The sequence below is a fragment of the Motacilla alba genome, chromosome 4 (genome assembly GCF_015832195.1).
Source record: "Motacilla alba alba isolate MOTALB_02 chromosome 4, Motacilla_alba_V1.0_pri, whole genome shotgun sequence".
Taxonomy (NCBI): domain Eukaryota; kingdom Metazoa; phylum Chordata; class Aves; order Passeriformes; family Motacillidae; genus Motacilla; species Motacilla alba.
This window is the reverse complement of record NC_052019.1, coordinates 33,509,116-33,526,840: the sequence shown is the minus strand read 5'-3', so window position 1 is coordinate 33,526,840 and position 17,725 is coordinate 33,509,116. Positions and strand designations below refer to the sequence as shown.

Genomic DNA, 17,725 nt, shown 5'->3' with positions numbered 1-17,725 from the left:
GATTTCAATAAATGTCTCTGCCAGGTACTCTAGGATGACATTTCTTTAGCGGGGACTGTTTGGACTGGATGACCTACTGTGGTCCCTTCCAAACTGATCCATTCTCTGATTCTGTGATTTAACTTTGGCTACCTTTATAACTAAACACATTCATTAACTAAACCCAGAGATTATCAGCTGGAATAAAGGTATTTTACAAAGTCTACTATGGATGTCCAGTTTACAGAGATATTTAGTATTACCAGGATATATACCATACACATTTCTAAAAACCTTTTTAAAATTAGAGTCCTTGTAAATATATTACTGATGTGCCACTGTTAAACAGCTCTGCAGGAGCTGATGATAAACGTCATTTCAGAATAAACGTCAGTGATTGCTATACTAATCATTAAGAAAGAGACAAATATTTATCTATAAAAGTTTAATCACTGAAACCTGAATGCAGTATAACATTCTAAGTAAATGCCTGTCATAAATAAGCAATAAATAACATTATAATTTAAAGGACAATATTAAACAGAACCAATTAGCACAAAAATGTCTACCCTCTCATCTTAATATATAGTTCTTTGTTATATGGCATTTAAAGTTTCTGTAACTTGACTCTCAAGTATAATACGTCATGGCCATTCTCATTAAAACCAGCATCTCTTATAGCACTTACAATGTTGGACTCCTACGGATAACATAATGAGGGTAGAATGCATTTTGATTGAGTTACCACTAGGGAGAAATTTAATTTAATTAAACTGGTCTTCATTAAAGTATTACATTGAAGTAAAGTAATTATAAAAGCATGTACAGTATTAGAGAAATCCTGCTGTTTAAAAGAGAGAGAGGATTCATTTTAGAATGATCATAATTTAAAAAAATCTTTGTTCCAATTATCTCAATACTTCCAAAGCCTTCATACCTTTTAAAATCTGGTGATACATATATATCATGTAAAGCTAATGCTACTCCATCTGCTTGTAATTTCTGCCAGTCTACCTCTGAAAACAAACTTCTGGAGCACCATTCTGCTTTGTACAAACATCTACTAAAACATCAACATAAAAATGTGGGGTTGAATATATTTAGATATTTAAAAATAGATAAAAAGAGAAGGAAATACAACATTTTTGAAGACAAATTGTTTCAGCTTTTAAAAATATACTCCAACGCATGTTCTCTCATAGGACATATTTTTTCTTATGCTTTCATGTACCATAAATGCAATACCCCTGCGCAGTTGGCACCTAATTAACATATGCTTAAAGTGCAAAGCCAGCACCTGCACGTCAAGAAGTTCATAGGGAGATTGGGTAGTTTTCAGATAGATTTCAGATTGGCATTCCTTCTCTTTTATTCTTCTTTTCTTCTTTGTTTGTTTGTTTCCTTCTCAACCCCATGCACTATTGTTGCTTTCTTATTTCTGTGTAAATTTTCCCACTTGGTTATTTTTGCTTTGTTTTGGCATTGTGGCTGTCAGTTTTCCTGGGCAACAGCATAGACTGGGTTTTGAATACTTCATCTGCTCCAAGAGATATTAATGACTTTCCTAAGCAATTGCTTTAGCTCCTTGTCAGTATGAAGGTAAGCTGAAGATTATGGGTCATAATTGTTTTGCCCACCAGCCCAGGAATCTCAGCTCTTATTGGCTTCAGCCTGGAATCCAGGTACAGTAGGCACCAATTTCATCTTTGAATGGAGGCTGATATTTTTTCTATTTAATTAATTTTTAATTTGAATACTCCATATTAATTTCTTGCATCCTTTTCCAGTGTAGCATATTACATTTTATTCCAGCCTATTTTGTATAGATCTGGAGATTTCTTTTTCCTTCTTTATCTATTGTAACAATTTCATCTTTTTGCCCAGCTTAAATATAATCCAACAAACTTCACAAAACTAAAGGCAGAATTGGTACTGCTGATCCTTTTGCTAACTGCTTCATGTCAATCCAATCTCTTTCGCATATTTGACCTTCCTGCTTAGTCTAATAGGATGGAGCTGGAGATTTTATTATAGTCTCATCAAGTAGCAATCATTCAAAATAACACATTTTTGCCGGATTCATTACCTTGAAACCCATTCCTTGTATTTTATATTCCACATAACTCTCAAATTGCCAAAGGATTTACTGCATTCCCTAAATAAGGCACTTGTAAAATATTTCCTGATTGTGGATTTAGAGTCTGATCCTTCGTTGTCTTGCAGTCTCTGCAGTAATATTACACGTCCTGTGTGATTTTGTGAAGACAGACTGGGTATACAATATTATCAAATCAGAATATGACCCTGAGGTTTGGGTGGTGAAAACGTGCCTACATATATTTGCTAAATTCTGACAACAGGGAGGCCATTTCTCAGCTGATACCCGGCCTTCACACAGTGACCACTACTTCTTTTGGGAATTTCCTATGTGTGATTTCCGATTTTGTCTTTGATAGTAAAGTAAACAATTACAGGAATGTTCCTGGGCACTGAATTTTATCCGAATACTTCTGAATTGTTACGATGCCCTCTGGAGTATTTTCTAGTCATGGCTTTTGGCTTGCACCCTTGCACTTACTCCAGATGCTGTACCACAGGCATAAGGCTCTGACCACTGGTCCTAGCCCGAGGGCTGGCACTTGTTATCACTTACTCAGGTCTGCCTGGTCACTGGGATCCAGTCTGATGTACTCTTGTTCTCCTCTGGGCATGGAAACAGGCCTTTGCTGGATGGATGGCTGAAGATGGGCCTTGGAGGAGCTCCTCTGACTTCTCATTATCTTCTTGCTCTCCTTTGTGGGTGCAGATGAGCTTTTGCACATAACCTAATGATACTTTTGAACAGTAGAGGGCTTTTGTTGTGTAAATTGTTGCAGAGACATGTATGTGTGCAGCATATAAAAGTTTGAAGGGACACACAAATAATATGATTTTTTGAATATGATATATGAAAAAGTAGTTTGAATTTTATGTAAACATGTGATCTAATTTACCAGTTTTCTTTGGGTTTTGGTTTTTTTTTGTTTTTTGTACCAGTGGCTGCTGGCATTGCTAGATTTAAGACACAATCTTCACAAGATATGAAACTTTCTCCTGAATGTAGAAAATTACTTTCTCAACCTACAGCTTTACAGTATTTTTTCAGACACATTAAAAACTTCATGTCACACATCTGCCAGTGCCAGATTCACAGTGGGGACTTGGTTAGATGCTGAAAGTCCTATATCTGAACTATGTACCTCATTGGCTTCTCTGTAATAGGAATTATTTGCTTTTGTTTTGTTAGTCAAACAACAGAAAAAAAAATCATTATTGCATGTGCAGAAATACACACACAAGCATTTATTCTCTCTGTCAAGCCAAGACTGCAAGTTTCATTTGAACTTTCAAAACCCTTCATTTCCTTGTCCTTTAATTTTCTTTTCCTTCCTGTAAGATATTCTGTCAGTTTTACTTCTAATGCATATTTCCAAATATCTCTGTTGGTTAACATGAGTGATACTTACACTGGCAAATCTTAATGACATAGTTATATATTGTAATAGATAGTACATATTGTAGAAGTCAAAATTAAAATAATTGACTGTGAAAAACTGATAGAAACCTCTTATAGATGCTATTTCATGATGCTGCTGTGATCTGATAGTGAGTGAATTTTGTGGCTGAAAAAAATGTTAACTCAAGTGATGGGCTGTTTTAATACAGTCCAAAATAATGGAGAAAAGTACATGTTGCATCTTCTATACTGAGACACCTGAGGATCCTTGGTTTAGTACATTCTTCCTAATTTAGAGATTTATGAGGTGTTCCTGTCATCTTCTGTAGGCATTCCTGAGAATTCCCACTTTTTTACATAAAAAATTCAATGTTCTCTCATTTTTCACAGGTACTTACACCATGTGTTATCTGCATTCAAACTAAACTTCATCGGGAATATACTGAAACATGAGCTGGAAAGGATATAGTGTTAGTGAAACTAACAGATAAAAAATTGCTGCCATCAGAGAACTTCTGGTGCTTTGAATGATTTCATTTAGTGAACATTTTGAGATGGGTGTATTGCAGTTCCAGTGAAAGAAGATCTATGTGACTTGCTGCCACTCCTGGTTTGTTTTTTGGGTATTTTGTTGAAATCAAATAGAATTCTGCCTACAGATATGCACATTTGCTGAAAGTTTAGGTCTCATTTACTGTAAGCTTTTAAAATGATCAAATTTTAGTAAATAAAATACAGCTAGACATATCTAAACTGAACTCTGATGCAAAAGTGAGGAAAAATATTTAAAGTAAGTGATGGAAATTATTTTTGCCTGTGAGATGCACAAAATGTAAGATTAAAAATAACCAGCATCTATCTGGACATGTCTAGGACCGAACAGGTGCCTGATATTCTGCAGAAGTTTCAGTAACTGTAGAGGTATTACTGCATTTTAAATGTAATTTTAAGTTGTTTCTTAATTTACCATTAAAGAAATCTTATTTATACTTTCAATGTCAGCTTTTCATGTAAAGAACCTTAAGACAGCTACCTTCCCTCATGGTAGAATAATAAACAATAGGAAAATTATTCCTTCAATTAGCTCAAATTACACGGCAGGAAAAAAAATATGAGAAAGCTTTCAGAGCATTACTCTATCATTAGTCCATCTTTATGGTTCTCAGCTGTTACTTATGGTGCATCCTGTCTGTTCTCCAGACAAAACAGGGTCATGTCCCTTTTTTCTTCCTGTTTCCAGAGGAGTAAAAGTCTCCCTGTGCTATACTGTTGTCTGTAATGTTAGCACGTATGAGAATTGTTAATCCTTATTTATAAGACTTCTGAACATGTCTTAGAACAAACCAACCAAACTAAAGTACCAAAGCACAAAATAAGAGCCAAAGCAATAGTTGCTAAATGAAGTATTTCAGTATTGCATGGATCTAGGATATTAAGCCTATGCAGGAGAAGCAAATTGAAGTCTGAAATTAGGTCTGGTCTAGAGTGTTTTTAAACTCTATCTCACCTGGTTTCAGGGTACTGACCTTTTGTCATTTTGTAAAAGATTCTTATATCTGACAACCTCCTGTAGTATGGTATATGGTTTTTCTTTGGTTTGGTATGATTTTTTTTTTCCACAGTGACATCACATTTTTCTTTGGTCGCTTCAGTGACTGCTTGTTTTCTCTTTCTTGTTGATGCAGTCTGCATTACATGTCTCTCAGCTTGTTGCTTCAATTAACTTCTCAATGGACCCCCTGGTGATTTGCATTGTCTCCTGTTTCCTATTTCCCTGCTGCTTTTTATCATTTTGCTTGTATTTTGGTGATCACTAACCAGCTGCTTAGGCAGTTGTTTGGAGCAGCAGTGATTCCCTGCTGATTTTAGCACTTACTCTGTACAGATCTTTTCTTAAACCTGTCTTTTGTTCTTTATCTAATTTTGATATTGAGTTTCTGTCTGTGGGACTATATAAACAAAATCTGAAGTACCCTTCCCAGAAAAGATCAATCTGTTTAGAGGAAAATTACTTTTCTTTGAATTTCAAACATTGAAAATGCTTGGATGAAATTTTAAAAATACTCAATTAAAAGATACAAGATCAACAATTGCTTATTTTTTTACTGTATTCTTCCTGTGGTTCTTTTTTGTATTTTATTGTCAGTTAATTGTAAATTATATGAAGTAAACTAGTAAACAGCATTGTGTGTTTAAGCAGCATTCTCTGTTTCCTATTCAAGACATGTAAAGTATCTGTCCCTGCTTGTAAACCTCACTTAATCCTTTACAACATTAATACTCTATTTAGTATTTTCAAATTTTTTCGGGGAGACTTATGGTCTCATGGGAAAGTCAGAATAATACTATGCCTAAGTCAGAAAACAGAAGTGAATTGTATATATATCACAAATATTTTAGCATAAATTAAATTAAAATATCACTTTTAGCTGTCTGGGTATATGCACAGAATCAGATGTATTCAAGAGCCCATTTTTCTTGTAAATTTCTCTAAAAACTAACATACTTTATATTTCATTGGTGAAAGAATGTTTCATAATTCCACCACAAATCACTCTCTCCCTATTACAGTCAGACATTCAGAAAAAGAAAATAATTTGGGAACATAATTTAAAAACATAAAGTTCACAGAAACACATATAGTGAATGGCAATGATCTACTTGTCCTGCCCAGGACACCATTCAATGAAACTTTGTATTTACACAGAGACATATGGCAGTATACAGTCTGCTTAACATTCTAAGTAAGAAAAGAAAAGTAGGGAGTATGTTTTTTCAGTATGGGGCACATATTAAATAAAATTCAGCACAGTTTCTTACCAAAAAAAAATAGAATCTTCACTGTACAAGTGAAATCTCACAGGAAATAGAGAATTACAAACCTCAAGATTAAATCTCAAGATTCTTTAAAGACTTCATCTGACAATATGTTTGTAATATGCTAGAAATGCATAATGCTACTGTGTTTTTTCTTGTTGAGGTTAATAGGGATTTACTAAGGTGAAGTGGTTTGTTTGGTTTTTTTTTTTTTTATCTGTATGAGTCTAGATTTTCAGATCAGATTTAAATAAATGGCAGATGATGGTTATAGAGTTCTAGACAGTGGATTAACTTGTTGTCAATGCCAATACCCAGTTGCTTTGTTAAGAAATACCATAAGCTTCTTCCAGAGCAGAAAGCAGTCCTTTCCTGTACTTCATTGTAAATATTGAGAGAGCATGAAATCTGAAGTCAGGGGTGAAAACAGGTAATAATTTGTGCACTACCCATGTTCTGCATGAGCTTGCAATGACAACAGTTTGGATCTTAAAGTCTTCATTGAATGTAAATGGAAGGGATGAGGAAATACATTTACTGATTTCAGTCTCCTACCAGTTGAGGATGCTCATAAAATATGAGCTAGGCAGTTTGCAGAGTTCTCCACTGTAGTTCTGATGTTGTAGTCTGTCTGAAATTTCAAAAGGATTTTATTGGTTGGTTGTCAGCCAGTATTCAAAAAAATGTTTCTGGATTCTATGATTATAACATGAGAAGGTGACAATATTTTTTTCCTAAAAAATAGTAAAGGAACAACACTGTCAGTGGGGAAGTCTGACAGTCTTCTTCACCTATGGATTGAAGAAAGCTCAGATTGAGAATAAACAGCCACTTTGGCTTCTGTCGATAGAACAACACATGAAGATGAGAAGCAATTTTGTTCGTATATCAAAATGACTCCAACAGTTTTAGCAAACAATAATCTTAATTACTCGCAGCATCTGTTTTCCAATCTGGAAAATAAAAATATCTCATTTTCTGTAAAATATCTATGTATTAAAACTGTCTCCCTGAATTAGTGACATTGAACTTATTCTGTATTTTTGAATTTAGTTTATAATTATGGCATTTATAGGTACCTGTCAAAAAGAAGCTATTGCATACACAGTGCTTTTGTATGAAATTAGTATATTTTGATAGATACAGTTTCTCCTATTTTCAATATTATGAATGGTAACAGATATAATTCAAGTACATTTTATTTAAGACAGAAGGCTTTTTGTAAAATTGGATGGTATTTTATGTCTTTCTGTGAAACAAAAGTATTTTTTAAACCATAAAACAGATGAAATTGCTTTTTTTATTTTGTAGATATCTTGAAAATATTAATCAAATGTGAAATCCAAGATTATGTTAGTTAGGAAGATATTTAATTATTATGCTCATATTAAGAAAAACTGAGTTGCCACATTAAACAGGACTCACTTATTTCCATGTGCAGTCATGAAACCTAGTGCTCCAGTAGAAGATCTGAGTCTAAGCTATCATTGCTGTTATTTCTTGGTTAAATGTAGAGAATGAAGAATAGGGAAATTACTCAGAGCTTGCAGGAACATAAATTATCTTGTCTACACATGTTGCTACAATATGATCAACATTAGTAACTCAGGTCTAGATACAGCCACAGCAGTAAAACCTCGAGGCTAAGCATGTACTCCTCATATAATCTAGCAATAGATCAATGCAGCCAGTTTGCATCCAGCCCTAACAGATTGTATATGAGGTTGTGCTCAGCTAAACAGATTTACTGTCAGTTTAGTGCATTTCTGTGCAGATACTCATACATCAATAATGGTCTCTGTCTAAAACAAGTAAATGTCAATGTGTTTAAGGTATATTTTCTATCATCTACTAGTATCAACTATTCCTGTTGTTACTTGCTATACTTCATTTTGATTTAAGCTTGTTTGAGAGTAAACTCTACACTGTAGTATGCATATCCACAACACTGAGGAGTCTCAGAATTCAAACCCACAAAATTACTCAGAGCTGTATCATAAAATTACTTTGATAAAATTTTTCTTCCTGTTTTCACCAGTGAAAAATGCTCCTTTTCTTCCTCTAACTGAAATTAATTCTCCATCATTTGTTTCCTATTTGCATTTGTTCTCCTTTTTCCTCTCTGAGCTTTTCCCAACATCCAATTTTTTATTGCAAGTTAAGAGTGGTGAACACTTCAAAGAAACAGAAGCCACAGTTAACAGGGACTCAAAGAGTCTTACAGTTATGCCTACTTGTTTAGTTAGAGTAGGGTTTGAGATTTCATTGTTTGTTTTTCTTGAAGTTATGAAAATGGATATTAGAAGAGTAGCTTTATTATGAATATCAGGCTGCACTGAGTGCATTAACACAGCTACAGTGATAAATATTCAGATTTTACTTTCACAATAAATAATAACAAAATTGAAGTGAATCCTCTAACAAAAAGTTAACTTAATATATGTTTACACCATTGCTGAAGGTGAGGTTAGAATACTTATTATATTAGCCAATTAAGTCAGGCTGAAGATAAAATAGGTTAGTATGTGGAAAGGTAGAATTACAGATTTTCTCCATATAGCTTAAATATGTCAAAAGATGTGTCATGGGACTTATAAATGGCATTAATGCTGTTGATGCACTTTACATTGTAACTTTATTGTAAGAAGCATGCTTACATTCCTGTATGTTTTTCTTTAAAATTAGCTATGTAAGTATATATTTCATAATAGCAATATTTGCATTAAAACATGCTGGTTGCATAGAACATATTTCACTCATCATAAAAAGAAAATAAATGTTACCAGAATTCTGATACAGAGCATCATATAGGATAAAAAATGAACTTTAAATTGTACATCTCATTTTTCATTGCATGGATTGTAATGATTTGGGAGTAGGAAAGTATTTTAATAAATACCTATCCCAGCATCGATTCTATCAACTTAAACATCAATTGCACAATGTATGTTTTCTAATTTTGAATTTTGTATATATTAGACTAAGACAGAACAAATGTTCATACATCAGTTTTTAACAGAAAAAAATAGAGCAGCAGATGTTGTTGAATTGCTTTCTTATGCTGAAATATAAGAAGGAGTTAAAAATAGTGATGACAACTAAACTTCACTGTGTAGGCATGCCACTGTAACTTGAAAACAGTAGGTTCATGTATTTAATGATTACTGTGGATTATTTTGGAAATGGTTATAATTGCATAAATAAATGTATGCTTAAATAAAAATAGAAAGTTTTTAATTGGTAAGTAATAGAGGTCATATTCAATCTTTATATTTGCTGTGTTTGTATAATGTTGCAGAACAGTTGCCAAGGAATGCTAAGTTGTATTTTAGTCATGATTCTTTGTGTCTTGTCCTAGAAAACACAGTTTTGTCAAATAATAGCCACTCACTCCAGAATTGCCAATTTTCCCCTATAGCTGCAAAATAAAAGCCTATGATTCTTACTCTGTTTTTTCAGACTGAGGATTTTGCAGTTATCCCAACATTAGTACAGTGTATGTTGCAGGCAGGTGCCACTTCTCTTAAGGAAAACAGACCCAAGGCCTCCAGTATGAAGTCAAATCACAAAAATGAGAACTCTTTTTTTTTTCTCCTGTTATTGAGTAAATGTGTATAGAAACTTGCAGAACAAAGGCATGATATTCAAATTGTTCTTTTATTACAGTGAGAGCAGATGTTTGCATAACCCTAAAGAAAGATCAAACTTAGGCACTTAAGAATTCTTTTGTCTGTGGAATAGAACATGCAAAGAAGCTTCTGGTTCTCTCCTCCTTGAGCTTCTACTTCTGTCAAGATGTTTTCATACATACTCTGAGATAAATCTCATTGCTTAGCCAAATCATAAATTTGTGGGGTTTTCCCTTTGCTTTTAAATTGAAAAGTATTTTCTTAAGCATCACCTGCTTTCTCAGATAGTCTCATTACTGCAGGAAAAGACTCTCCTCACTGGAGATGGTACAAATGCCTCATCAAGACCAAGCTGAGTTGAAGATCCTTCAACAGTCAAGGTCTTCTTAAAATGCAACAGCCACTTGAAAGCCTCTGGGTTTTTTTTTTTTTTTGGGTTTTTTTTTGGAGGGATATAGCTCTGGCTCAAATATTGTAACTGCCAAAGAGAATGTGGGGAAGTGAATACTAAATTATGTACTTTTGGAGTTTCTTTCAGTGGTTTGGTGAATGCCATAGGAATATCTTTTAATGTAATCTAAACAAAGCTGAAATAACACATTGAATCTTCAAAAATGTTTATGATCAAAATTCTGTGGAACTGCATTGTTTTTTTAGGTATATGATTGCACAGTAAATAGTAATACAACATGCAGTCAAGTTATTTCAACAGAGTGTTTTTTCCATATCAGTTTTGTATCTAGAAATTAAATAATCCCAGAACACTTCATTATTTTGCTTTGCAGACATAGGCAAAGTATAAGCTTTAGATATTTTTTTCTTTTTTTTTTTTTATTTAATTCAAGTAACTCGGTCCAAAGATGCTTCTCATTTGTATAGCTTGTAAAGAGACAGAAATAATCTCATTACCTTTAACCTTTAACAGTCTTTTACTGATGTTCGGTTTTGATGGAAGAAATTGCTATGACAGATCTAACAGAAGATTCCAGCTTTTATTATAATCTTAGAGTATAGACAATTCCTGCTCTACTAGTTGCCTTATTATTATTATTATATGGTTAACACCTTGTTAATTCTTTCATAATTCTTCATTTCATGAAAAAATTGTGATCCTACTTACTAGTTGAATATATCCTCTAAAACTCCTGTCAGGTTAATGGTCTAATAAAAAAAAAAAAAACAAACCAATTCATCTTTATTTAAACAACCCAGTAGTAATAAGAAGGTTTATTACTATTTATCACAAATAAATATTATATTTATCATTAGATAACCTTAAAATCATTGCAAATTGTATGAATACCTCAGAGCAATCCACTGATGTGATTACAAATCCATTTGACTTGTAGGTCTTTCCTGTGGTTCCAAATACAGATCCGGTGTATATTTTATTAGGCTATTTGGAGAAGAATTAACTAATGAGGATGAGACCTTACTGTAATACCTACTGTGTGCAGTTGTAGATTATGAACTTCTATGAATAAAAAGTATGTGAGAAGGAAATTGAAGCAATGTGAGTTTGTGAGGGAGTAAACTGCCTCAAGAAGTTCATATACCTTGCCTCCCAATCACAATTCTCTGTGTAATCAGCTTAATCTCCCTTAAGCCTCCCTCATTGTTCTGGAGTTCTTCCTCCACTTCCCTAATTCCCTTTCTTCCCTTTCAACATCTCTTAACCACTTCATTTGTCCTCAGCAACCCCTTGAAGCTGCTATCAATCCAGGTCTGCCAAGACCTGCTCACATCACTTCTATGAGGTGTTTTCCTCTTCCTCCTTTTACTTCTATTTGATATCCTTGCTTATCCTTCTACAGTAACTTTTGACTGCAAGGGGTATGACTACAAAGATCAACTTTGAGGCATTTCTGGAGCTGGCTGTCTTCTAAGTCTCAAAAAAAAAAAAAAAGCTTCTTAAAGCACTGATCTAATTTTCCCTTGTGACTCCCAGAGTAATACTTCTATGCTGTTGTTCTGTTGTTTCTCTTAAATTGTCAGCTTGTATTCATGGGGTCATGTGGTCAATTATGTGATTAGGCTGAAAATTAACTTTAAACAACAACAAAGAAATCTTCTTGGGTGCATCAGCCTCAGACACAGGCACGAAGTGCTTACCATGGGAGCTGCTAGAAATTCACAATGAAGGAAAGAAGAAAGACTGTTTTATTCTTAGATAGTATATTTATGATTTTTAGAAATCAATTTGATTCATTTAGGCCTAACAGTTTATTTTATCATTGATACTTTCCTCTGAGAAATTATGCTTAATAAAAAGAAGAATCTGCAATTCCCAAAGGCTTTAAGCACAAGGATTTGGTAAATAAATTAAGCCTTCCTGTCATCTCTAAAAGAACACTCACAAGAGTGTAAAATATTCAACACACAGGAATGTTTTTTCTGTTTTTACTAAATTGTCTTTGATCAAGGATACTTGTCAAGAGAACTATTGTACTACTACAAGTGACATTTTCCTAACTTAAATTTTAAAGTTGAAAATAACCAATTTTTCCTGCCTGTTAAGAAATTCAACCAGATTCAGAAAAAAATCTCTTTTGAGAGTATCTTATCTAGAGTCCAAGAGATGCTTAAACCAATTTAAAAGAATTAAAAATTACTGAAGAAATACATTTGTGTTGCAGAGTAGTCCATGGAAAATGAGCAGAAATGCTTGTGAGACTAATGTGTTAAAGTCATAACTTGGGAAATAAAACTTCATGTCAGCATGAAAGACTAAAAATAATGATCTAAGTAATACATAATTGGTGTTGTAGTGCTACTAGCAATTGAAAATGATGAAGGAAAACAGGCTTCTGAACTTGGCTACAGTTTTGCAATAAATGTGTTAATATTTAGCAAAAGGATTACTATACAGCTCAGTGTGATCGCAGGACTCAATCTGAGCAGTTGTATTCTCTATGTATGTATTGGATTTGCATGGCAAGGTTTTGTTAGTGGAGGGCAGGGAGGGTTTGGGGGTGGCTCCTGTGAGAAGCTCCCCAATGCTGGATGGAGCCAATGCTAGCTGGCTCCGAGAGGGACCTGCATCTGGCCAAGGTGAGGCCCAGCAGCAGCAGCAACAATGCCTCCAGGATTACATAACTAAGAAAGGAAAAAAGTTATTGCTCACGAGGAAATTGCGGCCAGTGGAGAGAGGGACAATATGTGCGAGCTCTACAGACATTAAGGTCAGTGCAGAAGGAGAGGGAGGAGGTGCTTCAGGTGTCGGGGCAGAGATTGCCCAGAAACCCATGGTGAAGACCATGGTGAGGCTGCTGTGCTCCTGCAGCCCAGAGAGGCCAGTGATGCAGCAGACATCCGCTTCCAGCCCCTGAGGGACCAACCCCAAAGGAGGCTCCTGGCAGGACCTTGGGATATGTGGAGAGAGCAGCCCACCCTGGAGCAGGTTTGCTGGCAGGACTTGTGACCCCGCAGGGGACCTGCACTGGAGCAGTTAGTGAAGAGCTCTCCCATGGGAAGGATTCAGGTCTAAGAACTTGATGGAGAATTGTATCCCATGGGAGGGACACTACACTGTTGCAGGGGAAGAGTATGAAGAGTCCTCCCCCTAAGCAGGAAGGAGCAAAAGAGCCAGCTTGTAATTACTGACCACGGCCCTCATTCCCTGTTCCCCTGTGCCACTGGCAGGGAGTTGTTGGAGAAAATTGAGTCAAAGAACCCAAGAAGAAGGGAGAGGTGGAGGAAATGTGTTTTTAAGATTTATTTCTTATTATCCTACTCTGATTTGATTGGTAATAAATTAATTTTCCCAAGTCAAGTCTGTTATGCCCATTTTGGTAATTGCTGACTGATCTCTTCCTGTCCTTATATCAGCCCACAAGCCTTTCATTCTGTTTTCTCTTCTCTGTCCAGCTGAGGAGGGGAGTGATAGAGCAGCTTTGGTGGGTACCTGGTGTCCAGCCCAGGTCAACCCAGCACTGTGTAATTACTCTGTTTAAACAGGTGATGAGAGCTACACTGAAAACTAAGGAAACAAATATGTATGTTTTGCTGAAGAAACAACATTTTAAGTTGCTGCAATTCATGTTAAGATTGTTAATCTACCTGATTTTTAAAGTAGTTAAAATATCTTTATGTTACTATAATTAAAATGATGTCATTTATAGATTGAATGTATCTCTGAACTTTGAGTCTATCAGCATCAATGCAGATTTGAGTTGAAAATTGCTTTTTACCATTTGAAATTTTGCCTATGAATTCACTTTCTGCTTTTATTTCTGATCTTGCACTTAACCTATGAAGCTATTCAATCCACTCCTGTTATCTATGCTCTTATTTTCAGAATCCAGAAGGTTTTTTTTCTCAAATTACACTTAAATGTTTGAAAAATAATAGTTTTATGCCTTCAGTTGCCATTCATCTTATGCATTTTGTCTTCCAATTTCTTTCTGAGAAAACCACATCCAGTGTTAGTTAGATGTTACTAACAGTAAAAATGTTTGCTTTTGTATTTCTTATATAATACAGTGGGACACTGGCATAATTTTCTTGTAGTTTAGAAGAGAGATGCAGAAACCTCTGAACACTGGAGTGAGGGGCAGACTCCCTTCTTTGCACAGGAACCATGGCAACTGCATTATCCCACTATTCCTCCTGACATTCCTCCTGTAATGGGTAACTGAAGAAAATATAAAACTGGAAAGGGCTGATGTAAAACTCAAGAGACATCAACTGAAGTGTTCAAGAAGATTTCAAATTGTCACTGGAATAATGTGAAACATTTTAGAGGATGAAGCAATTATTTGTTACCAAAAAAATTTGAAAAAGTGTTCACATGGTTAGGATGCAAGAAACTGATAATTGTATTTAGATTGTCTATATCCAGAAACGTTGTTTGCCTGTCTTGATTGCGTGTAAGCTACTTTTGAATCTCTGATAATGAAATTTCAAATACATTAAACACATTCGGATGATTCCTATCATACTTATATCCATTTTACTCTATTACAGACATTATCAGACACTTTAGCAGATCCATTAGTTTTGAATTTAAATATGAACCATCAGTTTTCATAGAATCATAGAATATCCTTAGTTGGAAGGGACCAACAAGGATGATTGAAGTCCAGTTCCTGGCCTTGCACAGGACAGGCACAAGAGTCACACCATGTACTTGAAAGCATTGACCAGACACTTGAACTCTCTCAGGCTTCATGCTATGACCACCCCACTGGGGAGTCTCTTCCAGTGCTTAGCCTCTGAGTGAAGAACTTTTTCTTATTATCTGACTTTAACTGCCTCTGACACAGCTTCAGGCCCTTGGGTCCTGTCACTGTTCACCACAGAGAAGACATAAGTACCTGCCCCTCCACTTACTCTCATAAGAAAGTTGTAGATACTTTTAGGGTTTCTGCTCAATCTCCTCTTCTACAGACTGAACAAGGTAAGTGACCTCAGTTGCTATTGACATGGCTTCCCCTCGAGTCCTTTCACCATCTTCATAGTCCTCCTTTGGATGCTCTCTAATGGCTTAATATCCTTCTTATATTGTAGCACCTAAAACTGCCTACAGTACTTTGAGCAGAGTGGGCCAATCTTCTTCCGCTGGCTGGTGATGCTGTGCCTGGTGTCCCCCAGCACATAGCTGGCCTTCCTGGCTGCCAAGGCACTGCTGACTCAGATTCAACTTGCTGTCAACCAGATCCCCCAGGTCCCTTTCCATGGTGCTTCTCTCCAGCATCTCATTCCCTGGCTTGTGTATACACCCTTACCTAGAGGCTCCCATCTGTGCCTTTGGCAGCTGTAACCTCCATAAATTCCAGCCTTTCCATTACATACAACACCACCCTCTGTCTCACCGCCTCTGCCTATCCCTCCTGAAGGGCCAGTAACCCTCCAACATGGCACTCGTGTCACAGTTTTCTCTTATGCCGGTGAGTGGGCTCTGGGGCTGGGCCAAAGCTTTGAGCTTCTTTGTTTGTTCCTCATGCTGCTTGCATTAGTACAGAAACACCTCAGTTGAGACTTTCTAGCCAATACTCTTGGAATCCCTGCTGGTCAGGATGACCCCAAGATGTGTTAAAAGTCTCTTTTCCCAGCCTGGCAGTCGAAGAAGGAGTCAGGACTTTTTGGCTGTGGTTTCCAAGGTTGTTTATTTTCTCTTATCTCTGACATTCTTTCTCTGGCCTGCTGAGGTCCGTTCAGCAGGTCAATCCAAGGCACACTGCCCGCCCTTGGGCTGGTGTCAACATTTTATACTAATAACTATGCATACTTTATTTACAATTATTTTCCAATACTATCACCTACGTTAGACAGTCTGTCTCTAAGCCAATCCAAAAGTGCCAGCATCGCACAGAACATGGAGGCTAGGAAGAAGAAAGAAGGACAAGGCACGCCCAAATTCCTCCAGCTTCGGACCCTGAACCTCCATGCTAAAAACCTTAAAACTCTACTTTTCACCCTGTGACAACTACTATTATTCTGCTTAAACTCTCCTACTTGTAATTCTTCATACAAAGCTGGTAATTTGTTCCATGGGTCAAAATCAAAGTCACAGGTGCCTTTGGCTTCATGCCAGGGTCTCAGAGCCCCCTTCCAAGGGCTCGAGCCATCCAGGACAGGCAGAGGGATGTCCTAGGTTGCAACACAATACCTCCTGGAACACATTGAAGGATCTCAGTAGGGCTTAGTTCTTCAAGTTTTGGTGCGGTCTCCTATTGCCTATCACTGGCAAGCCTGGTTTTTTCCCTTTGCACCTTTCAATCTAGTTTAAATCTCAGCTTTAAACTTTAAATTCCTAAAACTTTATAATTTCCTAAAACTTTTAATTTCCTAATAAACTTTTAAGTTTTAAATTCCTCAGCTAAAATCCTTTCTCCACTTCAAGACAGGTGGACTCTGTTGCCAGCAGGATTGGTGTTGTATAAACTGACCCCTTATCAAAAACATAAAATTGTGCTGGCAATGCTAGTGTTAAAACCAGTTGTTCATCTGCACAATCTTCCCATTTCTTGCCACATCATTCCCTACAACTGGCATGACAGAGGAGCACACAACTTGTCCTTCACATTCCTTGACCAGTTGTTTCAAGGCCCTGAGGTCCTTCTTGGTTGTTTGCAGCCTCCTTGTTGGGATCTCTTTGCTGCCTACCTGGAAAACCCATAGAGGGTAATAATCAGTGGGCTGTACCACGTTGGGAAACTCCTTTGTGATGTGCCTTATCTGGGCTCCAGGGAGCTAACACACCTCCTGTGTGCTGGGTTCAGTGAGCATATCAGATCCCTCAAAAGGGAATCTCCAACAACTACTACTCTTCTTTTTTTGTTAATTGAGAAGATCGTGATGACCGGTTCTACCAGTCAATTTCCTCCTCGGAGTCTCCAGTACTTTGTAGTCGTTCCACTTCATCACTCAGCTCCACCACTAGGATGAGCAGATCATCAGCCTGATGACACCTCATGTTGTTGTTGATGTTGTCCCTGCTGCCCTCTGGGAGCAGCACCAGGCTCTCACCTAGAGCCTGAGACCTGGACCATTTCATGCTTTTGTAGGTGCTCCATCTGGGTCACCAGATCCTTTCTGGATCACATTGATTTTGTGGTTTATATTTTCCTAAGTCTACTACTTCTTTACAGTAATTATTCCTTCCTATGTTGTAAATATTTAACAAAATTAAAAGTTAATGGTACAAGCTGTGAGAACAACCAAAATGGATCATGTACAAGTCTTCTGTTATTAAATGCTTTTTGAAAGTCCTTGTTGAGAAGCACAATTATGCATCATGTCCAGGCCATTGACTCAACATAGAGTTGACAATTGTCAAAACCAAAATAAATGCGCTTTCATT

General features: G+C 36.3%; 1 protein-coding gene across 26 annotated transcripts in view; it reads left to right on the top strand.

Moving 5' to 3' along the window:
• The window catches only part of TENM3 (teneurin transmembrane protein 3), a 1,291,416-nt gene that overhangs the window by 132,181 nt on the left and 1,141,510 nt on the right, over positions 1-17,725 (top strand). The window lies entirely within an intron of this gene.